Here is a 26201-nt window from a genome sequence, read left to right as displayed (position 1 = left end):
ACTATTTAATTAGACATATATAATTTAATAATATTAACAATTTTAAAGTTTATTAATATTTAAATTAGAAAGCTAGCTTTAATTCAAAATTTTATGAGGGCAATGATACTTTTCTACTTTTTTATTTTGTCCTTAGACCAAAAGAATGCTCCTATAGCCTAGTAAAAAAAAAATAATGATAATAATCAAACTCCTTGATGGTTTCAGTTGCCTTCAGCAAGCCCTCACTTTCTGAAGAGAAAAACCCAAAACTGCATGCACAACTCAAGAGCAAAGGAATAAGTTCATTTTCTTTTCATTTTCTTTCTTTTTCCCCTAAGCATATTCAAAGAGCATTATTATTTTATTCAGAGAAAATCTCCTGGGCCAAAAGTGAATAAAAAGATCTTTCTCGCCTCATATCCACTACTTAGAGGTCTTAATTTCATCTGTTTGGTCTGAATTATTTTTGACAAAAAGTAAAACTTTATGCTTGCTGGCTCTCAAGTTCATCTACCCCAGCTCTGAGCGATCACAGCCACATGAGCAATTGCTGAAGTTTATTCCCATTAGCTTGGCACTTCTCAACCCGGGAGACCATACTTTCATCTGTAAACTTGATCATCTCATTAAGTGCTCTTTCTTCCAGAGCTTTTATATTAAAAGGTAGTTAAATAAGTCTGCAGAGCCGTAGCATTGATCCCTGGAGAATACCACTTAATAACGAGCAAGTCAAAGACAAAAATTTTCCCTAAGCTTTTCCTCATGTTTAAAAGCAAGCTGCAGCTGAATGGCTAAATTCTTCTCCAAATTTCCTGATAGCTCTATTGATAGTAGATTTTCATATTAAATCTTGAGACCCTAGTCAAAATAGATTCAGGTCTGAAAGTGAAAGTCATTCCGTCATGCTCTTTGCAACCCTATGAACTACAGTCCACCAGGCTCTTCTGTCCATGGAATTCTCCATGCAAGAATACTGGAATGGATAGTCAATTCTCAGGGAATCTTCCTGACCCAGGGATTAATCCTGAGTCTCCTGCATTGCAAGTAGATTCTTTACCATCTGAGCCACCGGGCAAGCTCAGATTGGTGACTACCTAAAAACAAAAGACAAACCTTCAGGTGTCAGAAACCATACTCCGGTAAAGCAATTGTCAAATGAGAAAAATATATCCTGCATTTTGGTCAAAAGAACTTCTCTATTTATGGAATCACAGTAATGATGCAAACTACTTGAGTCTTTTATTCATCTATAAAATACAATTCATAATACCTACCTCAAAGCTAATTGTAACTATAGATAGGTAGATAATACCTGGTAGGCTCTCACTAATTGTATTAGATTAACTGATAAATGAAATAATGGAGTGCAAATGACATAGATGAACAACCATTGTGCCTGCATAATACATGAGGAAACAAGCATGTTTTATTGCTCATTAATCTATATAGCAATATAGGTGAGGCAACTTCTCTTGAATATGTTCTTACACAAAAGAATAGACAGATAAAACTTTGAAAAGAAATCCAGATTACATCTTTCTTAGCAGAATCTATTGCTGCTAAGGGGTCAACTCAGAGTCTTTACAGCAGTAGTTGAGTGATCCCAGTGTTGATGTTCATTTTGAAATGCATTTGTTACTATAGAAACAATATGACCTTTGGAAAAGAAAGTGTTTAATGGTACCCACAAATACTCTGCAAATTGCAAATGTACTTAACATCGCCAAACACCTCACATATACATAAAATCACATGGAGGTATTTTGGGATTTTGCATCATGCAAATATATATTTACAGCTCTCAAGAGATTGGTAAACAACAGAAAACTGAAGAACTTAATTTAAATATCACCTCCTCACTGAAGCCCTCCCCAGTATCTTCAATCAGAACTAACTAGTCTATCATTAGTGATTTATAGCACTTAGAGAACAATTCAAACATGGCATCTGTTGATGAAACTTTGTATTATGAATGCTTCCCTCAATAGATGGTTACAAGCCAAAGGCTCTAATTAATTTACATTTTTCTTAGTCTGAGATCTTTAATGGAAATCTGAGGTCAAATTATTTATGTAATGCATACTACTTGAATTTTATTAAGTACAAAACTTTTCTTTAATTTATCATTATATTAATTCTTGTTAAGCTATTGTTTTATTCTGTGTGTCAATGTTCATGGTTGGCCTTTAGCTCATTTTATTCTCTAGACTTTCTTTCTTTTCAAATATCAGGTTTATTCAAGTATAACTTAAATAGAGCAACAGTTGCTCTTTTTTAGATGTAAAGTTTTAGGAGTGTTAGAGAGTATGTACAGTCTTAATCACCACCACACAGGCAAAATATCCCTTGTGCCCCTTTGTAATCAATGTCCTCAATCCAACTCAAGCAATTGAAAACATCTATTTCTACCTCTAGTGTTGCACTGCAAGAACTTCATACAAGCAAAATTATGCAGTATTCAGTCTTTCTTGTCAGGCTTCTCTTAGTTGAAATAATACTTTTAAGATTTGTCCTTATGCATGTATCAAAAGTTCACACCTTTTGATTGCTCAATCATACTCCATCGTGTAGATGCACCACCATTTTTCTGTTCACCAGTCAACAGACATCAAAATTATATATGATTTTGGACCACTTACAAATAAAGCAAAAAAAAAATTCAGGTACAGGTCTTTGTATAGCCATATCTTTTAATTTCCACTGAACAAATACCTAGAAATGAGATTTCTGAAGCAAAAAATATACACTTAATGTTATAAGAAACTGAAAAACTGGTTTCCAAGTTAGTTGTACCATTTTGCTTTCCCACCAGCAATGTATGTGAATCCCAGTTACTCTATATCCTCATGAAAACTTGGCTTTGTTATTTTGCAAAAATGTTACCCATTCTAATAGATGCATATTTGTATTAGTTTTCGAGGGATGCCATAACAAAATACTAGTTTGCTGGTTTAAACAGCAGAAATGTATTTTCTCACAATCCTGGAGGCTGGAAGTACAAGATGGAGGAATTAGCAGGTTTATTTTCTTATGAAGACCCTTTTCTTGGCTTGCAGGTAGCTGCTTTCTTCTTGTGGCCTCACAAAGTCTTTCCTCTGTGCATGCACACCCTAAATGTTTGTTTCTTTGTATGTCCAAATGTCCTCTTCTTGTAAGGATACTAGTTAGATTAGATTAGGGCCTACCCTAACAGCCTCATTTTAACTTACTTGCCTCTTTAAAGGCCCTATCTCCAAATACAGTGACATTTTTGGTACTAGGGATTAGAGCCTCAACATGAATTTAAGAGGACACAATTCAGCTCAGAACAGATACTAGTATCTTATTCTGGCTCACTGACGGATACTGCTGCTGAGCATTTTTTCAAGTGCCTGTATGCTACTCATAGCTATATTTTAGTGAAACGAGTATTCAAATCTTCAATAAAAATTGTATTGATGTTTTGGTTTCCTTATTATTGATCTGCTATTTCTTTATATGTTCCAGATAAAAGTACTTGATCAGACATGTTTGCTTAGGAAAAAATGTACCTATATCAGTGACTTGTTTATTCATAATATGCACATCATTGTCTAATGAACAGAAGCTCTTAATTTCCATGAAGTTCTATTTATCATTTTTCCTTTTACAGCTAATATTTTATAGCTTATGATTTTATGTGTAAATCTTTGGTTAGTTACATTTTTTTTCTTTTACACATTCCCTTAAATGTTTTATAGTTTTACATTTTACATGTAAACCCTATGGTGCATTGTGAGTTTATTTTTCATAGGTCAAATTTCATACTCTACAAATGGAAGTCCAATTGTTGTTCATTTGTCAAAGAATATCTTATCCATGACAACTTTGCCAAAATCAATTAACTAACCATATATTTGTAAGTCTATGTCTGGACTTCCTGTGTTACAATGATCTATAGTATGTCTATCCTTTTACCAATAACATATGGTCTTAATTACTGTAGCTTTGCATTAAGTTTTGAAAATCAGGTAGTGTATCTTCCAATTGTGTTCCTATTTTTTAAAATTGCTTACTTTAGGTGTTTTGCATTAATATATAAACTGTAGACTCAGCTTGTCAATTTCTGTAAGAAGAAAAGCCTGCTGGAATTTTCTAGCATTGCATTTAATAAGTAGATCCACCTTAAAAGAATTAGTATCGTAACAATACTGAGTATTTTTGAAACATGAGCATGTTATATCTACTTAATTTTTTGTCTCTCCTTGATTTTCTATCAGCAATATTTTCTAGTTTTAGCATGCAATTATTACATGTTTTATGTTTGATGTATCGCTAAGTATTTTTTGGTTTTGATGCTATTGTAATCAGCAATCATATTTTAATTTCAGTGTCTACTTCTTCATTTATAGTAGCACATAAAAACACAGTGGACTTCTGTTGAGCTCATATACTGAGACCATGATAAATATTACAGGTTTTGTAGCTTTATTTATAAATTATTTGGTATTTCCTATGTAGAAATAATGCCTTCAGTGAATAAAAACCATTTCACTTCTTTTATAATTCGTATTCCGCTTTCTTCTTTATCTTGCATCATTTCATCATTAAAGACCTCTAGTTCAATCCTGGAGTTACAAGAGCAAAGATTCCTACCTTGTTTGCCATCTAAGTCAGGGAAGTAGTCGGTCATTCTTTCACTCAAGTATATTAATCACAATTTTCTTCATGCATACCATTTATCAAGTTAAAGACATTGTCTTCTATTCCTACTTTGCTAACAGTTTTTATTGTACATAGATTTTGGATCTTACCAATTCTTTTTATGCACCTATTGAGAGTCTCTCTCTGTATGTACAGACTTCACAGAATCATTGTAGAAATTAGCCAGTTTCCCAACTCTCCCTCAGGGTTAGATTTTTTGTTTAGTTTTGTTTTTTGGCTTGCATCTTTTCTCCAAAGGCAATCGATTTTGGTGACTTGGGATAGAGTTTTCTACTCTTCCTCCAGAAGCAGGTAGACAGAGGTAAATGGATTTTTATTTCTTTCCCAGTGGCTTACAGCTTCTATTTTATACAAGAAAGGAAGGGATCTAGAAGCAGATGGGCCTCTTTGTCCCCCTCCTCTCTCAGATTCGATCACTTCTTTCATGCCCACTCCATGGAGAAGCACTCTCTCTGTCCTGTCTCTAATCTTTAATGTGGTTTTGAAACAGGCCAGGACCTGGGACCCTCTACTGCAGTGCTTACACCTGGACAAATGTCTCGATCTCCTGGAGCTACAGAACACAAAGAAATCATAAAGGACTAAAACTAACTGTGAGCATGCACAGTGGGGCAATTTATGAATAACAAGATACCAAAAGACCCAAAACTCAACTGAGGTGTCAGAAGCAAAAGCAGGGTACTGCTCATGGTCCCTGCACACAGCACCCTGAAGGGAGTGGGCAGACCACCTAAAGCACCTTTCCAGCATGACCCCTGGACCTGCCCCTACGCTCACCCTATTTAAAGGATCAGCTCACTCCCTACTTAGGGAGCAAGTTAGGGAACCTGCTGTTTTTGCTCCTTCATGCTGCAGCAGGAGTATCAATAATGTCTTGCCTGAATTTCTTATATGGCCTCTTTTCAATATCTATTGATGAGGATATCCAAGAACTTCTATTGGTAACAGTTTACCATGGGAAGGCTGTCATAGTCAGCCTTTAAATTCATTAAAAATTTTAGTTGATTTCTTGTTACCCCTTTGTATGGTGGGTGCATCTTTCTCTGTGATCTGCCAAAGGTGAGGCTGTACTCCCATCTCTCCTGGAGGAGCAAGTCCCTCTTTGTCCTTTGATTTCTTGGCAATTTCAGTGCTCTGATGAACTCAAGAAAACGTGATTTTTAGATTATCCATCTTTTCCTCATTGTTGTGGGAGCAATTTTTTTGGGGGGGGGGGTTGGGGATTATTTTCTTTTTGTGTTTTTACAGTCTTCTGCATACTAAGCGGGAGTGAAACTTTCAACAACCTTTTAAAATTTAGCTACATCATTGAAAAAAGAAATTACTAACATTTTAATTTTCAAATTAAAGAAATTAAATAAGAATAGACTAAAGTAACATATTATTGTAAAGGGGAGAATTTTAGAAACTCATATATTGATACTCCAGTTGTCAAGAAGACAACCATTAAGGAAATAAACCATCAGTTTAAGAGAAGACATAAAACATATAACCTACTAATTTTCTACCTTTGATAATAAACTGAGCTTTAACTCTAACAAAAATTTACGGTACAAAAATAAGCCATAACGATGTGATTTCTCTTAACATTTTTGTGACAGCATACATGTCAAACAATAAAAATAAACTCTCCCCATTAAGAAAAATTTATTATAATATTTACTAAGATCTAGAGCTTCAGATTTAAATTTCTTCTTAAGTTGAGAAGAATGAACAAGTATTAAGATATAAAAGAAAAATTTTCCAAATGATGTGAATCAGGCATCTTAAGAAGAAATTTTAATAGTATCTGAATTTTTCCTAATCAATTCATCAAAATCAGTATTCTTAAGTTCCATTTAGTTAGTCTGTTTTTTATTTTGCAGATTTTAAATGCATTATTTTAATCTAGTTTATTAACTTTAGCATCTATGTATCTAACATGTTTTATCCACTGGGGCTTCTAATAATTAAGCATGTCATTTTTAATACCATGCATTTTATTTATTTTTATTTTTATTAATTTATTTTAATTGGAGGCTAATTACTTTACAATATTGTAGTGGTTTTTACCATACATTGACATGAATCTGCCATGGGTGTACATGTGTTCCCCATCCTGAACTCCCTCCCCACTGCCCTCCCCATCCCATCCCTCAGGGTCATCCCAGAGCACCAGCCCTGAGCACCCTGTCTCATTCATCGAACCTGGACTGGCGATCTATCTCAGCTATGATAATATACATGTTTCAATGCTATTCTCTCAAATCATCCCACCCTTACATTCTCCCACAGAGTCCAAAAGTCTGTTCTTTACATCTGTGCCTCTTTTGCTGTCTCGCATATAGAGTTATCATTACCATCTTTCTAAATTCCATATATATGCGTTAATATACTGTATTGGTGTTTTTCTTTCTGACTTACTTCACTCTGTATAATAGGCTCCAGTTTCATCTGCCTCATTAGAACTGATTCAAATGATTTCTTTTTAATGGCTGAGTAATATTCCTGAGTAATTTCTGAGTAAGAAAGCTGTGTATATGTACCACAGCTTTCTTATCCATTCGTCTGCCGATGGGCATCTAGGTTGCTTCCATGTCCAAGCTATTGTAAACAGTGCTGCGATGAACACTGGAGAACACATGTCTTTCAATTCTGGTTTCCTCAATACCATGTATTTTAATGTCCTTCCTTACTTTTATGTCCTTATTCCCCTCTTCACTAGTTTAAATTCCAAAGTCTATCACACTTTGCACACATACATAATTCTTTGACTCTGTATTCTACTGACTTCACAAAATCTGAACCCAGCTAAACCTAACTTTAACTCCTTTTCACCTATGCCTAAGCAGCAGTATACAACCAGAAAAAAATCAAGAGAGCCCTCCTGGCTTGTTTCACTTAAATTTCCAACAAGAGATTCTAAGTGGGCCCTCAGCATTGCCCAGCTATAAAATCATCTGGTGATAATTTCACACTTTGCTCTCTACTCTGACATAATTTTTCAATAACTTTTTTCTTCTCAAGACTCTCCCTCTCCTCATTCTAAGCTTTTCTGACTCTAAGGAAAAAAAAAAAGAAGAAGAAATTAGAAGAAAGCTATGTAAATTGGTAACATTGAGTATACCAAACAGCCTAGATGTATACCGTTGTATTCAGCCCTTTCCTTCAGCTAAAGTGAATCTAACTTCTAGATAAGTCCAACCCTTCCATTTGCACACTGAATCCTTTCCACTTGCCTCAGGGATAATGTCTCTGCAATTCCCTCATCCCTCCTAAATCATAGACTTAGTCCTATTTTCTGGACTATTTCCATCAGCAAACAAACACATCTCCCAGGTTAAAAAATATAGACATGGTTAACTTACTGGGAAGGGCTGGGGTCAGGAGGAGAAGGGGACGACAGAGGATGAGATGGCTGGATGGCATCACTGACTCGATGGCCGTGAGTCTGAGTGAACTCTGGGAGTTGGTGATAGACAGGGAGGCCTGGCGTGCTGTGATTCATGGGGTCGCAAAGAGTCAGACACGACTGAACTTACTGAAATACCACTTTCCCCTGTAATGGGACAGTAATTCACGGTCCCATTTCTCTTGTGTTCACAGGAAAACTACTCCCAAGTTTCCAATACCAGTGTCTATCTACTTGTCTTTCCCTTTAATATGCTCCTGGCATTCCAAACTCAACTTGGCTACTGAACTCGAGGCTTTTCTTGTTTCATATTTCAGTAGTCACACCATAATGTACTACTTACTTTGGCCATGAAAGGTTCATCTTTGATCCTGGTCTTTCTTTCATACCTCGTATTATATGTTCATGTCTCACAGCAAATTCAATTTTCTCTTCCATCAATATTTGTCTTGACTGAATTCTTTTCATGACCTTCACTGCCAACATTCTAGACCTCATTATATCCTGCCTAAATTACTGTAGTCGCTAGATAACCAATATCCCTACCTTCACACTTGGCTATGACACTTATTATTCACACAGAAGTGAGAGTGTTATTTTTTAAATATGGATTAAAATTTTTATACTTTTCCCTGTGTACACAAACAGCAATGGCTTTCAATTATACCTAGAATAAAAATTCCTTATCAAGAGGGCATTACTATGTTATTTCACCAAAATCATTTCCTCTGCCCTGTGCATTATAGTATGAACACAGTAGTCTACCTGTTGCTTCCAAATACACCAAGCTTGGTCACATCTCAGGGCTTTTGCACTTGGTTTTCTTGGTCTAGAATAATTTTATTCCAGATCTTCACATATTCTGATTCTTCATTTCAATTACATCTCTCATCAAATATCACAACATGAGAAAGTTCTGGGATTACTTCACATAAAATAGTACACTCTTGCAACTCCATGTCATACACTACTTTACTCTTTGTTGCTTTTACCGTTCCCTGTCATGGTGTCCCCTGCTTATTTATGTATTTGTTTCTGTCAGTCCATGTGTTCCATGAAGAGAGGCACTTTGTCTTGTACACCACTGTATCACCACAACATAGGCTAGTGCTTGGCATGTGTCAGATATCCATAAACATTTGTGGAATTAACTATTTTATCAGTTCTTAGAACTAGTAAAAATTGCCCCATAAACTTAACAGCATGAGATAACAAAAATTTATTCTCTCATCATTCAAGAAGCCAGAGTCTGAAACAATGGTGATAGCAGGGTTAGTTCCTTCTTGGGGAAGGTGTTACCCGCCTTTCTCCTGGCTTCTGGTGGCTTCCAGCCAATCCCTGATGCTCCTTATCCATAGACATGTCTCTCCATTTTCTCTCTCCATCTTCATTTGGTGTTTCTTCACACCGTCTTCCCCATGCATGTCGCTTTGACCAATTTTCTTATAAGTACACCAATCATCGGATTACACCAAACCCTAATCCTCTATGACCTCATCTGAATTCAGTTACATCTCCAAAAATTCTATTTCTAAATAAGACCTGAAGTCTGAGGTTCTGAGTGGACATAAATTTTGTGGGAGAGATGGGACATAACTTAACTAACTCAGTACAGTTGTATCAAATTATAAAGATTAAAAATTTTCAAATCATATAAGAATAATTTTATAATATAACTTGGATGCTATGTCTAACATTTTTTAAAAGTTCTGGCAAAAAGTTTGAATATTTGAGTGATCCTCTGACGTACCTTTTCAACCCTTATTCTTTCATTCAAATATATGTTCTTTTGCTTTAAAAAGTATTGTTGAATGTTTCTATATTACAAATACTGTGCTAGTAATTGTTGTTTAGTTGCTGTCATGTCCAACTCTTTGAGACCTTGCCAGACCCCTCTGTCTGTGGGATTCTCCAGGCAAGAATACTGCAGTGGGTGGCCATTTCCTTCTCCAGGGGATCTTCCCAACCCAGGGATCGAACCCATGTCTCCTCCATCGGCAGGCAGATTATTGCTGAACCATCAGGGAAGCCTTGCTAAGTAACGGAGGAGGTTGACAATCTATTTGAGTGATAGTGTTACTTTTCTAGGACATGTGCTATGACCTGAAATTTTCAGCTGCTATCAGTCAAGTTGCATTAGCAAACTAATTTAGTATACTCCAGTTGAGTAATATGAGGAAAGTTTAATAAAAGAACAATTTAAAAAGTTTTAAGGCAGGTTTTGGGTTAGTGATCAAGAAATAATACAGTACCAACGGAATAGTAATAACAGACATCATTTACTATCCTTAAACCTGAAGGGCAAAGAGGAAAGAAAGGATGAAAAATAGGACTCTTTGATAGTATCTCTAGATCTAGAAGACAGATTATAACCACAGTTCTAAGTGTTCATTTTTTAGGAAATGCCTGAGTTATTATGGACAAACTTCTGTCTTGATTTTACAACACCTAAGTTTTTAAAATGCTTGGAGGAGATGATGTCTAACAAAAAATAGAACTAGTGAACTAACCAACTTATGAACATCTTTTGTAATATACGAAAGAAGCATCTTAAACATGCACTTGGTAAGTCATCTCTGAAGCACTATGAATCAAAACTTTTTTCCCGTGGTGGCAACAAAAGGCAGAACGAAGTGTAATGGAAGGAATGTATGCAGGTGTGTTCATGCTTCATTTGTTTATAACCATTGGTGTATCTGTGGATTTCTTTTGGCCATACTATATGAATAGATTTTTAAACAATTAATGAAAATAATCTCTCAATAGTACTTGAATGGTACAAATTTTAAAATCATCTAGAAGCATTATGCTTTTTGGACTTTATTGCTCTGGGTCTCAGTTTAGATTGCACATTAAGAAAATATGGTATTTTAATTGTAACTTAGCAAAAATCTATTTGGAGGTTTGTTATCATTTTGTCTTTTAAGCGAATTTTCTCCCACAAAAGCTGGGTTATATCTCTTTTCTGATTGTTACAGTGTAGTGCATTTTTGAAAATCAAACTACCCATGGCTTTGGGATTTTGAATTAGTAAATATTCACAATGTGCAAAAAATCATGATATATACTGTACTATCACATAAAAATATGCTTCACTGTATATTATATATACACACAAAAAGTGAAGTTGCTCAGTCATGCCCAACTCTTTGCGACTCCAGGGACTGTAGCCTGCCAGGCTGCTCTGTCCATGGGATTTTCCAGACAAGAATACTGGAGTGTTTTGCCCTTTCCTTCTCCAAAGGACCAGACAAATATGGAGATACCATTAGAGACTAGACAAATACATCAAATTACAGACTGTTTGTAACCATGGATGATTCTGTGTTCCTGGCTGCCTTTGCTTCTCAGACTTCCATAACATATATGTATACTTTTAAAAGTTGGAGGGGAAAAGTATCATTAAAGTCAAGGTGCTTAAGACAAATTAGCAGACTCTGTTCTTTGGAAGGAATGATGATGAAGCTGAAATTCCAATACTTTGGCCACCTCATGCAAAGAGTTGACTCATTGGAAAAGACTCTAATGCTGGGAGGGATTGGGGGCAGGAGGAGAAGGGGACGACAGAGGAGGAGAAGGGGACAACAGAGGATGAGATGGCTGGATGGCATCATCGACTCTATGGATGTGAGTTTGAGTGAACTCCGGGAGTTGGTGATGGACAGGGAGGCCTGGCATGCTGCAATTCATGGGGTCACAAAGAGTTGGACATGACTGAGTGAATATACAATAGTAAGGACCACAGGGGGAAGTTAGGATAAACGAAACATTTTGGGCACAACCTGGTGATCTACTATGGATTGAGTATGTTACAAATAAAAAAGAAAATATGAAATATTTGAAACTGCAAGTGTGATATGGTATATTTTCTAAAATCTTTGCTACCTTTTTCAGAATCCTGCTGATAGTGGGTCTTTGAAATATTGTCTTTCACAACCTCATACATTATCCAGTGAAGAATAGTTCATTAGGTTCACTGTTACCATTCCCAACTCATCACTTTAATGTAAGCCAAAATTTTTCACACTAATATAGGAGCAAGCTTCATCACTACACCTGTTAAAGCACTTGGGCCTAGTCTGTCACAAACCATTGTTTGATATTCCTGTGCCTATTTCTTTCATGCATATGTGTCTCATCCTAAAGTACCCAGGCTATGGTGCCACTCTTCAAAAGGTGGTATTGCACAATGGAGAACTGAGACTTCAGTACCAGATTACTTGGACTTAAATATGCTAAATGAGAATATTTATATAGCATAATGATAGTGAATATGCATACACACACACACACATACATATTGTATAATAATTCTAGAACAGAGATTATTAATCCTATAAATAACATATAGTCAGAAGTGCCCTGGTATGCAGACATTATTTATGGCCATTTTCAACAAAGTTTTATGATAAAGTAATTATTAGTATTTCTTTCTCTTAGTCTAATAATATAAAAAGCATTCCCACATATGTTTTTACATATGCCAGCCACTCCAAGACATAATTAGGCTAGATATTATTATGCACTTTTGGTTTGCAGAGAGTGGATATTGAGTAAAGATGCAGATACTGAGTTTACCCAAAGACACAGTTAGTAACAAGTGGAAATTAATTTCCCATCTCTTAGAGCAGCATTCCCTGAACACATTATTTTTCTCGTTTATTTTTATACCATGGGTGATTGCTAAGTACCAACATATGTACAAACTCTGGACCTTCAGAAACCCAAAGCAGACCTGAGCAGTCCTTCCTAATGCTCCTCCCCAGTCCTCCATACTGTCCTAAAGGAAATTACCATCAGTTTACCCAAGATACCAAGGAATAGAAAATCTATTTGCTACCCACAGCCTGGATCCCATGGGGTCGCAGAGTTAGGTATGACTGAGTGACTGAACTAAACTGAACTGAATAGCCTGGATCAGGTGTTGGCAAATGTTTGTCTGAAAAGAGTCAGTTAGTAAATATTTTTGAATTTGCAGTGAGAACTAATCACCTCTGCCTTTGCAGTGTGAAAGCAGCTATAAGTGATATGTGAATGAGATATGTGAAGGAATCAGCAAGGCCAACTATGGTTGGAAAGGATCTCAACAAGGGTCCCCATTCTCAGATGATTTCTGAGAAAACTTCTCAAAACCAGCATTCCATGGTTACATCTGCTGTCAAAATCAAAACTTGCATATGAACCTCTGTTTGGCCTATCATTGCCACAGTGATAAGTATTACTCAGAGGACAGTTTTTCATTCATAATAATTTAAATGAACTGAAACATCTAAAAATCATTCTTTGCAAGTAACAGAAACCTAAAATAAAACTGGCTTAAATAATAAAGAGAAGTACCTGACTGAACAGACAAGAGGCGGATTTGTCTAATTTCAGGCCAGGATAGTTCAAGAATAGAAGAATTGTGGCCAAATAAAGAAATAAATCAAATAAAGAATTAAATCATAAAAGAATAATATGAACTGTATCACTGCCACAATAAAAGAAATTTATTCATTAAAAACATACCACAATGAAGGGAAAATGTAGGTACTATATTGCTATTACTTTTATTCTGGTCAAGTCCTGTTTCATTAAGTAGTTTTAGTCACTCAGTCATGTCCGACTCTTTGTGACCCCACAGACTATAGCCCACTAGGCTCCTCTGTCCATGGGATTCTCCAAGCAAGAATATTGGAGTGGCTTTCTACTCCCTTCCCCAGAGGATCTTCCTTACTCAGGGATCAAACCCAGGTCTTTTGCATTACAGGCAGTTTCTTTACTGTCAGAGCTACAGGGAAGTCCCTGTTTCATTAAGAAATATGTCTTTACATCAAAACTGTTTGGCTGAACTGTTTACTATCGTCTTTCCAAAAATGTCTAGTCAAATATGATCAAAACATCCTATATTATGTACCCATCAATGCAACAGTGATTCATGTAACAATAATCCCTGGTGTTCATTTATTTAGAAAATCTAATTTTGTAGGCTATGCACTGAAATGGAAAAAAAAAATTGTGATAAAATTCCAAGTCTAAATAACAAGACAGAAAAGTACAGTATCATCCCAACTTTGCTTGTGTATGTATGTATCTATAGGTACACATAGGGGCAGGTGCAGATACAAATTGACTTTTTTTCACATGCAACCACCCTCACTCTAAAAAAGTAACTTGATCCTCTGCTGGGAAATTTGCCTCTTTCCTATTATCAAGAACGTGGTCTCAGAAGGATGAATTCCTAGGGTTAGGTACTGACTGGCTTCACATACCTCATTCCTTGGTTCAAAATATTCATTTCATAAATAGTCATTTAGATTATAATCCAAATGAGATGAGAGAAAATATTTACTAAGACTTCTAGAGAGAAAGGAGGTTTCTTCACTGTTGTTCTTTTGGCTTTTACTGTTGTTTATCTGTTTTATGGGGCTACCGTATGAAATTCTTTTGCCCTTAAACAAGAAAGAATGAAGACTGATGAAATAACAGCATACATTCTCTAAATATAAAGGTAGGACTGTACTATAAAAACAAAAGTGAGAATAAGAGGGAGAAACGCAGAGTCCAGACCACAATTCTTTTATTCTTGAATCAATCCAAGCCTTAAATTCAATAGATCTCTTATGGTAGCACAGTTGGTAAAGAATATGCCTGCAATATAGGAGACCCAGGTTCGCTCCAAGTTGGGAAGATCCCCTGAAGTAGAGAATGGCAACCCACTCCAGAATTCTTGCCTGGAGAATCTCATGAACAGACCAGACCATGGGGGCACAAGGAGCTGGACACGACTGAGCAACTAACATTTAGCTGTTAATAGGACAGGCAGTTTTCTTTATTATTTAAGCAAGCTGAATCTTAGGTTTCGTTACTTACAAAGCATGATTTGTAAAATTCACTTAATGTACATTCTCAAAATACTAATAACAGAGTGCCAATTAATATACATGGTTAAGTATTTGACAGTCTTGTGAAGCATCTCTTATTCCACATAGGAAATGCAATGTGAAAACATCTGTTTCCCTGGATTTCCTGAGCATATGTACATTTCAGACCAATTACTTCACTTGAATTATTTTACCATAGGCTGCAGTTCTGTTTGTCTAAAAGCATAAATACCAATATAGTGCTATTTCAGTATTGGTGCAGGTTATTTTATAAGGCTGTAAACTTCATCTTTCTTTGCTTGCATAATGATCATAGTAAAGAGTGTATGTCAGTCTCTGTGAGGTTTTCAGTAAAATCAGTGCCTTCAAAATATTTTGAAGTGCAGGAAACTTTGAATTTATGAAATATTTATGAGAAATCACATCATGTCTACAGCGGTTCTCAGCTGTGACTACAGCATATGGTTTATAAATTGAAAACAGGTGTGGGAGAACAGGTGGTCACAGCCAAGCCAGGGAAGGACTGGAATTTATTGTGGGGAAACAACATGATAAAATACCACCACTGGCATCGAAGGCAACTTGCTGACTTGAGAGCAGAACCTAAAAGATTTTCACAGGGGCAAATACATATGACAGCACTTGAGATGAAAGTATTCACCTACTCAAATCCCACATATGGGAATTGGGAAGCAGTCAGTGTCATTTTATATGGTGAGTGAATGCAAGTGACTCTATATTGAATTTCATTAGCATGGATGTTAACTGCATTAAGAGAAAGAAAGAATAAACTCTTTCTCTTACCTCTTTTAATACAAACCTAGTTCAAATGACAGCTAGAGTCACTTGCACCTGTGTTATATACACTATTTCTAAGGATAATGCCACATATGCTACCCTACATCCGCAAACTTCATGCAACAGAAAAGTACCTTCTTTTTGTAGAGGGGGTGGCTATAATTTACCCTCCTATTATTTCAGAAAATACCTTCAAAATAACTCATCTTAAAATCTCATGCTGTTTAAGAATAAAAGTAACAGAAGACAGCATTAATGATTTGTAAACCTTCTCCCCACCAAACTGCCAGTACCTCAGTCTACATTCAGATCTTAGGAGTCCCTCCTAATGAAAGTAATTGAGACACCAGAGCTAAGAAGAGTGCATCTAGATTAGTTTAGGATGAGCATACTACTACTACTACTACTGCTAAGTCGCTTCAGTTGTGTCCAACTCTGTGCAACCCCATAGACGGCAGCCCACCAGGCTCCCCCGTCGTTGGGATTCTCCAGGCAAGAACACTGGAATGGGTTGCCATTTCCTTCTCCAATGCATGAAAGGAAAAAGTGAAAGTGAAGTCGCTCAGTCGTGTCCAGCTGTTAGCAACCCCATGGACTGCAGCCTACCAGGCTCCTCCATCCATGGGATTTTCCAGGCAAGAGTACTGGAGTGGGGTGCCAGTGCCTTCTCCGAGGATGAGCATACATACTTACATTTAAATATGAGCACTTGACATCTTCTAGAGATTCACAAAGTTTCAAATAAAATATTTTATGGTGTTATATTTTAAAAGACACTCTAACCCTGGCCAGTCCTGATGTCTGAGTGATTTCTTAGACCCAGCAAACGTACCAAGTTTCCAGAGCCCTGAAGATAAGGTTTAACACCCCAAAACATGGACTCATTTTCTATTCTACCTTAGTCCACCGCATCTCTGGATACCTGGCAAACAAATGCAATATTACCTCATGAACTGACTGTATATCTTAAGCACCAGTGGATTTGGGGAGAACCTTTGAGAACAAGTTGAGGAGCAGCTGTCTTTTGAGATTGAAGAGATTCCATTAAAAAATTTGGATGTCATGAAGGAAGCAATGGTTCAGACAGAGGGGGCGGCTGCTGAGATTACTAGGAAATAGGAGATGAAGCACTTTAAAAAGGAAAATAAGTGGCTGGCTGCAGTTGCCCTGGAATCTTCAGAAAATAGCAGGAGTGCTCCAGAGGAAGGTGAGGAGACAAGTGAAAGACCGAAAAAGAAGAGAGAGAAAAAGTGCCAGGAGTCTCCTCAGGAAAATGGAATGGAAGACCCATCTGTCTCCTTTTCCAAACCCAGGGAAAAGAAATAATTTTTTAAGGAGAAACTGGTTAGCAGTGATCTTGAAGAGAGAGCTGGCAGTGGAATCTTCCCAAAAGGAAGATTCTTTTTCAAAGAAGAACCAAAAAAAAATAATAATAATAAAAAAATTAAAAAAAAAAAGAAGAACCAGTTAGGATCCCCTAAAAGTCAATAAATAAGAGTGTCCCTAAGAAAAAGAGGAAATTCTCTTCCAAAGACGAGCCACTTGGCAGCGGACTTGAAGATGCTGCCGCCAGCAAGGATAGTGGCTCCAAGAGAAAGAAAAAGCTACAAAAGCTATCTCAGGAAAAGGAGAATGGATATGTCCCTGGTGGCGCCTACCTTGCAGAGATATTTCCCAACCCATCACCTATAGCCCAATTAAAAAAAAAAAAAAAGGCAAAATCATGAGAGAAAAAAAACTACCTTATGAAATCCAAACAGAAACTTTTCCTTATCCTTGTCTTAGTTCATATTCTGACATGTACTCAAATGAGAACGGACACCACAACCTCAGAGAGTTAGGCGAAACCTCTAAGGTGAACCAGACTGCAGCTAAGTCACTTTAGTCTTGTCCAACTCTGTGCGACCCCATAGACGGCAGCCCAACAGGCTCCTCCGTCCCTGGGATTCTCCAGGCAAGAACACTGCAGTGGGTTGCCATTTCCTTCTCCAATGCATGAAAGTGAAAAGTGAAAGGGAAGTCGCTCAGTCGTGTCCGACCCTTGGCATGGACTGCAGCCTACCAGGCTCCTCCATCCATGGGATTTTCCAGGCAAGAGTACTGGAGTGGGGTGCCATTGCCTTCTCCAAACCAAACTATCCTTCTTTAATTCTCTAAAATTCTTTCTACAATCATATAGTTTGTCTTAACATATGTATGAGGGGTCGTTTTCAGAAAAGAAAGCAAGGCAGAGTGAAAAGTAACAAAGGGCTTTATAATCAAATTCCCTGCTTACTGAAGGAAAAGCGGATAGAGCACATGCTCAACGCAGAGTGCACGCCCTAACGCATGCACGCATTACGCACATACGCACGTAGGTACACAGGGATGAAGAAACGCACACGCGTGTGTACTTTGAGACTAAGCGTGCCTCTTCCTGCCTGCTGGGGATTGATTCCCATCTCCCAGCAATTGCCTTAGGATAAAGAGAGCTGGCTCTGTATGGTAAATTCCCATACAAGACAACTCTGCAAGGTCTTACCGACCCCAGAGCTCATCGTAGATGTGACTCGAACATAGCCTAAGGTCTCCCTCTACCCATTTCTTTACTCTTTGCTTTGTTACAGATATTGAGTCAATAAGCTTCCTGTACACAAATCTCTGTCTCAGAATCTGGGAAACACAGTCTGCAATAGTTAGTGCTAGAAGTGGTCCTAGGACGCCTACCGGATCACCTGTCGGCAGCAGACAGAGCATTCAGATCTCTTGGTAAGCAGTGATAGTGAAGTTTGTTAACACTTGTACTGTTAGGAACTGGTATGTGCTGGAAGGGAATGCACTGATAGAAAGTAATGTATCGGGGATTAAGAAGCGCACCAAAATAGTATTTACAAAGGCAAAGGAAATGGATAACTATTTAAGAAAAATAGTTGATTTAGCGGGGGAAAAAAATGAAAGACTGAACAATTAAATTCTAAGAGGCCCTCCTTGACAATATATCAATATAAAGAGACTCCGATTTATCCTGTCAGGGGATAGGAAAATCAAGTTTAATCATAAAAGTAGCAGAAGATCTCAAAGAAGATTTAAAAAGTTGAACTTTTAACCTCAATAGGTTTGCTATACCAGTCGAGTTTCCATAAAAATTTGGAGAGCTATAGAATTGGGTAATAGAACATGATGTCCTTATGAGCAAAACAGAGATATTCAGAGCATCTCTCGATCTATGCAAACAATAAAACAAGGATTAATGATCAGAAATCTAAGAGGGGCCACCCCAACTAAAAGTCACAACACCTTGCCTAATTTATGAATTCAAGTCCAGTTTTCAGACCCAGAACTCACATACTGTAGCTATTGAGTTTACGGAAGAAAGAACCCTTGCAACACTGTAGCAAGAAAATATGACCATTATTCCTCCCATTCCTTCTTCAAGGAAATCTGTAGCCATTGAGTACTTCCCCTATTGAACTTACTGTAGGGAAAGTAGAATACCCAAAAGATATTGAAGACACAAAATCCAAACTGGCATAGACAACCAGAGGCCTAAAGCATCATCAAGCCGTTTTGTTAGAGTGTGATTTATGGAGGCCAGGCAATAAAGGGAATCTTGGCCAGGTGTAGCCCACATTGGGTCCACTTCATCCATAAATCCACCTAATACCAGTTTTCTTGTCCAAATATAATATAATATATCCCCGTTTATAAAATCTAATGGACATATTTGGTAGTTGGCAGGACTGACATTGATTCCTTATCCTGTGAGCTAAGACCTATTCATAGTTGGAAGGTCAAGTGGCAGTTTTCTAAAGCCCCCCACCCCAAGCCAAATTAGAAAAATTAAAAGCAATATCATAGCTTGGAGGAAATGGAATAGGTTAATGTTATTCCTGGGGTGGTGATGTTCATTATATCTCCACTCTGCTCATGTCTCTAAAAATGCCAGATGGATTCTGGAGGATGGTATTGACTCATGCCATCTCAACCACACAGCAATTCCAATTATTTGTGTGGAATGAGGAATTTTTGCTAGATCATATTAACACAGCCTCAGCATATATTTTGCAATCAGTGATCTTACAAATATATTTCCTTCCCTATCAAGAATGAAGGTTAGAAATGGTATTTTTAAGTATTAAGACATATTAGAATATACTTGTTACAAGCCTATAATAACACTACTATCTGGTAAAAAAAAAAAAAAGATAGTCCAAAGGTAACAGAACCAAGTGAAAACCCCACAGATAGATGACTTCATTTTAATGACACCAGGAGAAAAGAGTGGCAAGGGAGTTGAAATCCTGGGAAGACAAATCCTGCAGAGGATATCAGATGACCCTCATAAATATTTGGAGGGTAGATATCACTGAGGTTTGGAACACGTCTGGAGTTCTCAACCATGCCCAAGCATCCTCTCCAACGTAAAAGATAAATTTTTGCATTTTGAACCTCCTGCCACTAAGAATTAAGTGTAATATCTGTTTAGTCTCTTGAGTTTTAGGAGTGGGATGTTCCATCTCTGAGAATGCTGTTTTGATCCATATATCAGGTGACATAGTGCTCCCAGCTTTGAGTAGCACCTGTGAAGAACGTGCTTGCAAACTGTGGTGAACGCTAGTATGACCATATGACCTAGTACAGTAGTACTGAGGTATCTGTGTTAGGGAAAAGAGGTGGTGTACAGTTAACGACAAGTCCTAATGAGAGAATCACTGGCACAGACTACTAAAATTCTGGGTAAAGTTCATGTGCTCTGTAGCAGAGAATTATATGCCTTTTGAAAAACAGATGTGGGGAAAATGTCTACTGCAAGAAACTAGCTTATATGTTTTAAGGCGCTGGCTAAGCAAGTCAGAAATCCATGAGCCAGGCCATCAGAAAGGGTAGCTCAAAACTTTCAGGCAGAAGCTGAGGCTTTGATCCACAGGGGGAATTTCTTCTTCCTCAGGGAAATCTCAGTTCTCTTGCAACTGTGGATTGATTTGATACAGTCCACCCAGATTGTCTAGGATAGTCTCCTTTGTTTAAAGTTGGCTGATCATAGATTCTGAACACATTTACAAAATACTTCCAAAGCAACACCTCAATTAATATTTGACTGAAAAACATAGAATTGTGACTTAGTCCAAAGGGAATAAACTGATCGTCACACTTGTCTTTTTTTTAAGCCCTCTGCTTTATGTGTCTAGCAATCCATTGTAGTATAAAAGAGATTGATTCAGAATTGCACTGCCACTTACCAACTGTGTGGGCTAATTTTCAATTATCTTATTGGTACTTATTATTGGTAGTAGTTCATATACTTCACAGGTACCCTGAGAAATATACATTATATAATGTATATAACAATGTTCCCTGGTGGCTCAGAGGTTAAAGCATCTGCCTTAAATGCAGGAGACCTGGGTTCGATTCCTGGGTTGGGAAGATCCCCTGGAGAAGGAAATGGTAACCCACTCCAGTATTCTTGCCTGGAGGATCCCATGGACAGAGAAGCCTGGTAGGCTACAGTCCACGAAGTCGCAAAGAGTCGGACATGACTGAGCAAACTCACTTTCATTTTCTAGTGCTAGTTATGGGGTTGCCCAGAAGTCTAGACTAAGCCTTTAAACATCTCAAACACATACACATTCACAGAAATAAAATCCCTGCAAAAGTAAAAATAGTTAAAATTTATTGAATATGTAATTTGTGTCAGAAAATATCATCTAACATTGTTATATACATTATATAATGTATATTTCTCAGGGTACCTGTGAAGTATATGAACTATTACCAATAATAAGTACCAATAAGATAATTGAAAATTAGAAAGCCCACACAGTTGGTAAGTGGCAGACATAGGATTATAACTGTAGTCTACTTAAATTTGGAACCATGTTTTTAAATATTATGCAGAAATTTTAATGAGAAAGAGGAATACAGTAAAAATAATTAAACTATGTTAACTATGCAATACAACAGAATACAACGTACACTTGTAAATTCAATTAGGTGTGTGAAGTTTATAAATTATTTTTCAAAATTTGTCACAAAAATTCTTTTGTTTTACAAAGACAAAAGCAGAAGATTATAATTGCGTTCACCAGTAATGTATGTATTTGGAGGGTTTTAAACTCAGCTTCTCAAAAATAGTCTCATTTTGATATATTGAACATTTGGTGTAACGTTCATTCTTTGAACACCCAGTATAAATTCTTACCAGCCAATTAACAGCATCATGCTAGGAACTTGCATCTCTTTTGTAGTGAAATATAAACAAAATTTATCAGTCATTTACTTCCCACTTCAAATAAACTAAGATACACTTTGCAAGAGATGTTTGTCAGGTCTAAAGGTCACTTAGAACTTAAGCTAAATACAGGCTCTAGAGGCTGCAGGAAAGTGTTTACCCAAACTCAGACATCTTTGTAAAAGCTCTAAAGTGCTTTAGAGTTTTCAGGCAATGGCCTTGAATCACACTTCACAAATGTGTGGTAAACATATTGCATTTTAAAAGAATATCAAAGCATATTTCAAACATTGTTAACCCTTCAAAATCTTTCCTAGGCTAAGGGCTAATATCACAGTTGAATATCCAACATCATAAATAATTGATGACTTCTGGTGCTTCTGTTTTGTTTGTTTTGGTGGTTAGCTGCTTCATGATGAAGAAGTAAATCATGTCATCCCTACTACCTTAGGATGATAAATTATTCAGAGCTCTATGATTTCATCTGATAATTCAACTGTTCTTTATTGCCCTCTTATTTTCCTCCAGGTGGTCTCCTCACAGTTGCCAATAAAAGTACTGATCAAACTACACACCTCCTCCTTTCATTAAGATTATTCTCTAGTATGATGGAGTTACAGAAAATAAATATAGAATTAAATTTCAGATTGTAATGAAAAGCTACAGTGAAAATGAACACAGTGATGTGGAGAAACCAACACTGAAATTGATGTAATCATCAGTTCAGTCACTCTGTCATGTTCAACTCTTTGAGACCCCATGGACTGCAGCACGCCAGGCTTCCCGGTGCATTACTAACTGCTGGAGCTTGTTCAAACTCATGTCCATTGAGTCGGTGATGCCATCCAACCATCTCATTCTTTGTCGTCCTGTTCTCCTCCTGCCTTCAGTCTTTCCCAGTATCAGTCTTTTCCACTGAATCAGTTCTTCACATAAGGTGGCCAAAATAATGGAGCTTCAGCTTCAGCATCAGTCCTTCCAATGAATATTCAGGACTGATTTCCTTTAGGATTGAATGGTTTGATCTCCTTGCAATCCAAAGGATTCTCAAGAGTTTTCTTCAACACCACAGTTCAAAAGTATCAGTTCTTTGGCACTCAGCTTTCTTTATGGTATGACTCTTACATCCACACATGACTACTGAAAAAAACCATAGCTTTGACTCAGTTTAGTTCCGTTCAGTCATTCAGTTGTGTCCGACTCTTTGTGACCCCATGGACTGCAGCACACTAGGCCTCCCTGTCCATTACTAACTCCCGGAGTTTACTCAAACTCATGTCCGTTGAGTCAGTGATGCCATCCAACCATCTCATCCTCTGTCATTCCCCCTTTTCTTCCCGTCTTCTATCTTTCCCAGCATCAGGGTCTTTTCAAATGAGTCAGTTCTTCACATTAGGTGGCCAAAGTATTGGAGTATCAATTTCAACATCAGTCCTTTCAAAGAATATTCAGGACTGATTTCCTTTAGGATGGACTGGTTGGATCTCCTTGCAGTCGAAGGGACTCTCAAGAGTCTTCTCCAACACCACAGTTCAAAAGCATCAATTTTTCAGCACTCAGCTTTCTTTAAAGTCGAACTCTCACATCCATACATGACTACTGGAAAAACCATAGCCTTGACTAGATGGACCTTTGTTAGCAAAGTAATGTCTGGTTTTTAATATGCTGTCTAGGTTGGTCATAACTTTCCTTCCAAGGAGTAAGCGTCTTTTAATTTCATGGCTACAGTCACCATCTGCAGTGATTTTGGAGCCCCCCAAAATAAAGTCTATCGCTGTTTCCACTGTTTCCCCGTCTATTGGTCATGAAGTGATGGGACCAGATGCCATGATGTTAGTTTTTTGAATGTTGAGCTTTAAGCCAGCTTTTTCACGCTCCTCTTTCACTTTCATCAGGAGGCTCTTTAGTTCTTATGCCGTAAGGGTGGTGTCATCTGCATATCTGAGGTTATTGATATTTCTCCCAGCAATCTTGATGCAGTCACAATCTCTTCCAAATTTTAAGTTCTGATTTTATGTTTAAGAACTCAAACCAGAAATCACCATTTTCTAGATGTCATTCTAGATACTTTAAGGTAGTATTTTGAAGTGGCCCATGAAGCTTGTATGAGTTTTCCAGAGATAAAGTAAAAAGAAAAAAAAGATACAGAATCAGTGGCTTAAAGATTACTTTGCCAACAAAGGTCCATCTAATCAAGGCTATGGTTTTTCCATTGGTAATGTATGGATGTGAGAGTTGGACTGTGAAGAAAGCTGAGCACCAAAGAATTGATGCTTTTGAACTGTGGTGTTGGAGAAGACTCTTCAAAGTCCCTTGGATGGCAAGGAGATCCAACCAGTCCATTCTAAAGGAGATCAATCCTGGGTGTTCTTTGGAAGGAATGATGCTAAAATGAAACTCCAGTACTTTGGCCACCTCATGTGAAGAGTTGACTCATTGGAAAAGGATCTGATGCTGGGAGGGATTGGAGGCAGGAGGAGAAGGGGACGGCAGAGGATGAGATGGCCAGATGGCATCACCGACTCAATGGACATGAGTTTGAGTGAACTCCGGGAGATGGTGATGGACAGGGAGGCCTGGTGTGCTGCGATTCATGGGGTTGCAAAGAGTTGGACATGACTGAGTGACTGAACTGAACTGAAAGATCAGAAATTTATTTTCTCAGTGTTCAAGATCCAGGTGTAAGCAAGGTTCATTTCTTCTGAGACATTTCTCCTTAACTTCCGGGTAGCCACTCTTTCTTGTGTCCTCATATTCTTTTTTCTCTGTGCACATGCAACCCTGGTGTTTCTTTTTGTGTAACCACATTTTCTTTTCTTCTAAGAATACCAAATAGATTAAATTAGAGGCCACTATACTGGAAAAGACTCTGATTCTAGGAGGGATTGGGGGCAGGAGGAAAAGGGGACAACAGAGGATGAGATGGCTGGATGGCATCACCAACTCGATGGATGTGAGTTTGAGTGAACTCCGGGAGATGGTGATAGACAGGGAGGCCTGGCATGCTGTGATTCATTGGGGTCGCAAAGAGTTGGACACGACTGAGCGACTGAACTGAACTGAATACTGGCTGCACTTTGACTTAATCACCTTCTTATATGTCCTACTTCCAAATGTAGCCACATTTTAAGATACTGGGGATTAGGGCTTAAACATGAGTTTGGTAGGGTATAATTCGGCTCATAACAAAACCCAATCTGGGTTTTTTTCTTTTTTTTTTTGCTATTAAGTAGAATGTTTTTATTAACATAAGGGAGATACAGGGATGGAGGCAGTAGGAATAACAAAAACAAAGGCATATGCATCAATAAACACAGGGAGCTTGACTTTTCAAGGGAATTCTGTGTGTATAATCCTTTAGGGTTTTTACATCTAGCAGTTGGCTTGAATTATACTAGGAACATGGTCCCTGAACTTCTAAAGTTGAAGTCATTCCTAATGCTGATGTTGCAGCTATTGGAGTAGCATATACGATATACAACAGTGGGTCAAGTAAGAATGATAGTATTAACCAATCTTTTTCTGTAAATAGGACCAGTCTGAGATAAGGACCATTATCAATACATATATATAATACATATGTGTGTATACAAATATGCATATAAGCATTATGTACATATATATAAATATTTATACCTGCATGTGTATATATATGAATATTATAGCAATAGGTAGATATACTGTAATCCTTGCAACACCATAATCCTTTCAATACTATAAATTTGGAGTTACTTTATCTGATTTGTAGATGCAGAACCTGAAGTTCAGAGAGGTTAAATCGTCTTCCCTAGATTATAGAGGCAGAGGTAGTGGCAGAGATATGATTTGAAGTCACCATTGTCTGACTCCAAAGCCAACATGTGGTTCTTCTTTTATTTAGGAGGTAAAATATTACCTCCTCCAAGGATGAAAATCCTGTTCTCAGGCCTGGTTACATTTTGTATATGCTTGCTGTATGATAGAAGCATGAGCTATGATTATGCAAGTATCTGGGCACCAATATGATTATCCATAGTGAAGGACAAGGAAGCCTGGAGTGCTGCACTCCATGGGGTCACAAAGAGTTGGACACAACTTAATGTCTGAATGCAACAACAATGATTATCCAACTCTTTCCCACTTTTCAGATTTACCTTCCAGAATGTTTCATAGGTATTGACCTCAACTAGTTGAATCAACTATTTGACCTATGTACAATTTTACTACATTAAAACAGAGAAGATAGTTTCTGAACCAATTCTTCCCAGGTTCTCAATAAAACAAAGGAAGTCAAGAT

The 26201-nt window shown here is 37.4% G+C and overlaps 1 non-coding gene across 1 annotated transcript; it reads left to right on the top strand.

The window, feature by feature from the left end:
- Positions 1-21048: 21048 nt before the first annotated feature.
- TRNAL-UAA lies at positions 21049-21120 on the top strand. The gene has a single exon. It is a non-coding gene; the product is annotated as a tRNA-Leu (tRNA).
- The last annotated feature ends 5081 nt before the right edge of the window (positions 21121-26201 follow it).

This window comes from Oryx dammah, unplaced genomic scaffold (assembly GCF_014754425.2).
Source record: "Oryx dammah isolate SB20612 unplaced genomic scaffold, SCBI_Odam_1.1 HiC_scaffold_3, whole genome shotgun sequence".
NCBI lineage: Eukaryota > Metazoa > Chordata > Mammalia > Artiodactyla > Bovidae > Oryx > Oryx dammah.
This window is presented reverse-complemented; position numbering and strand designations above follow the sequence as displayed.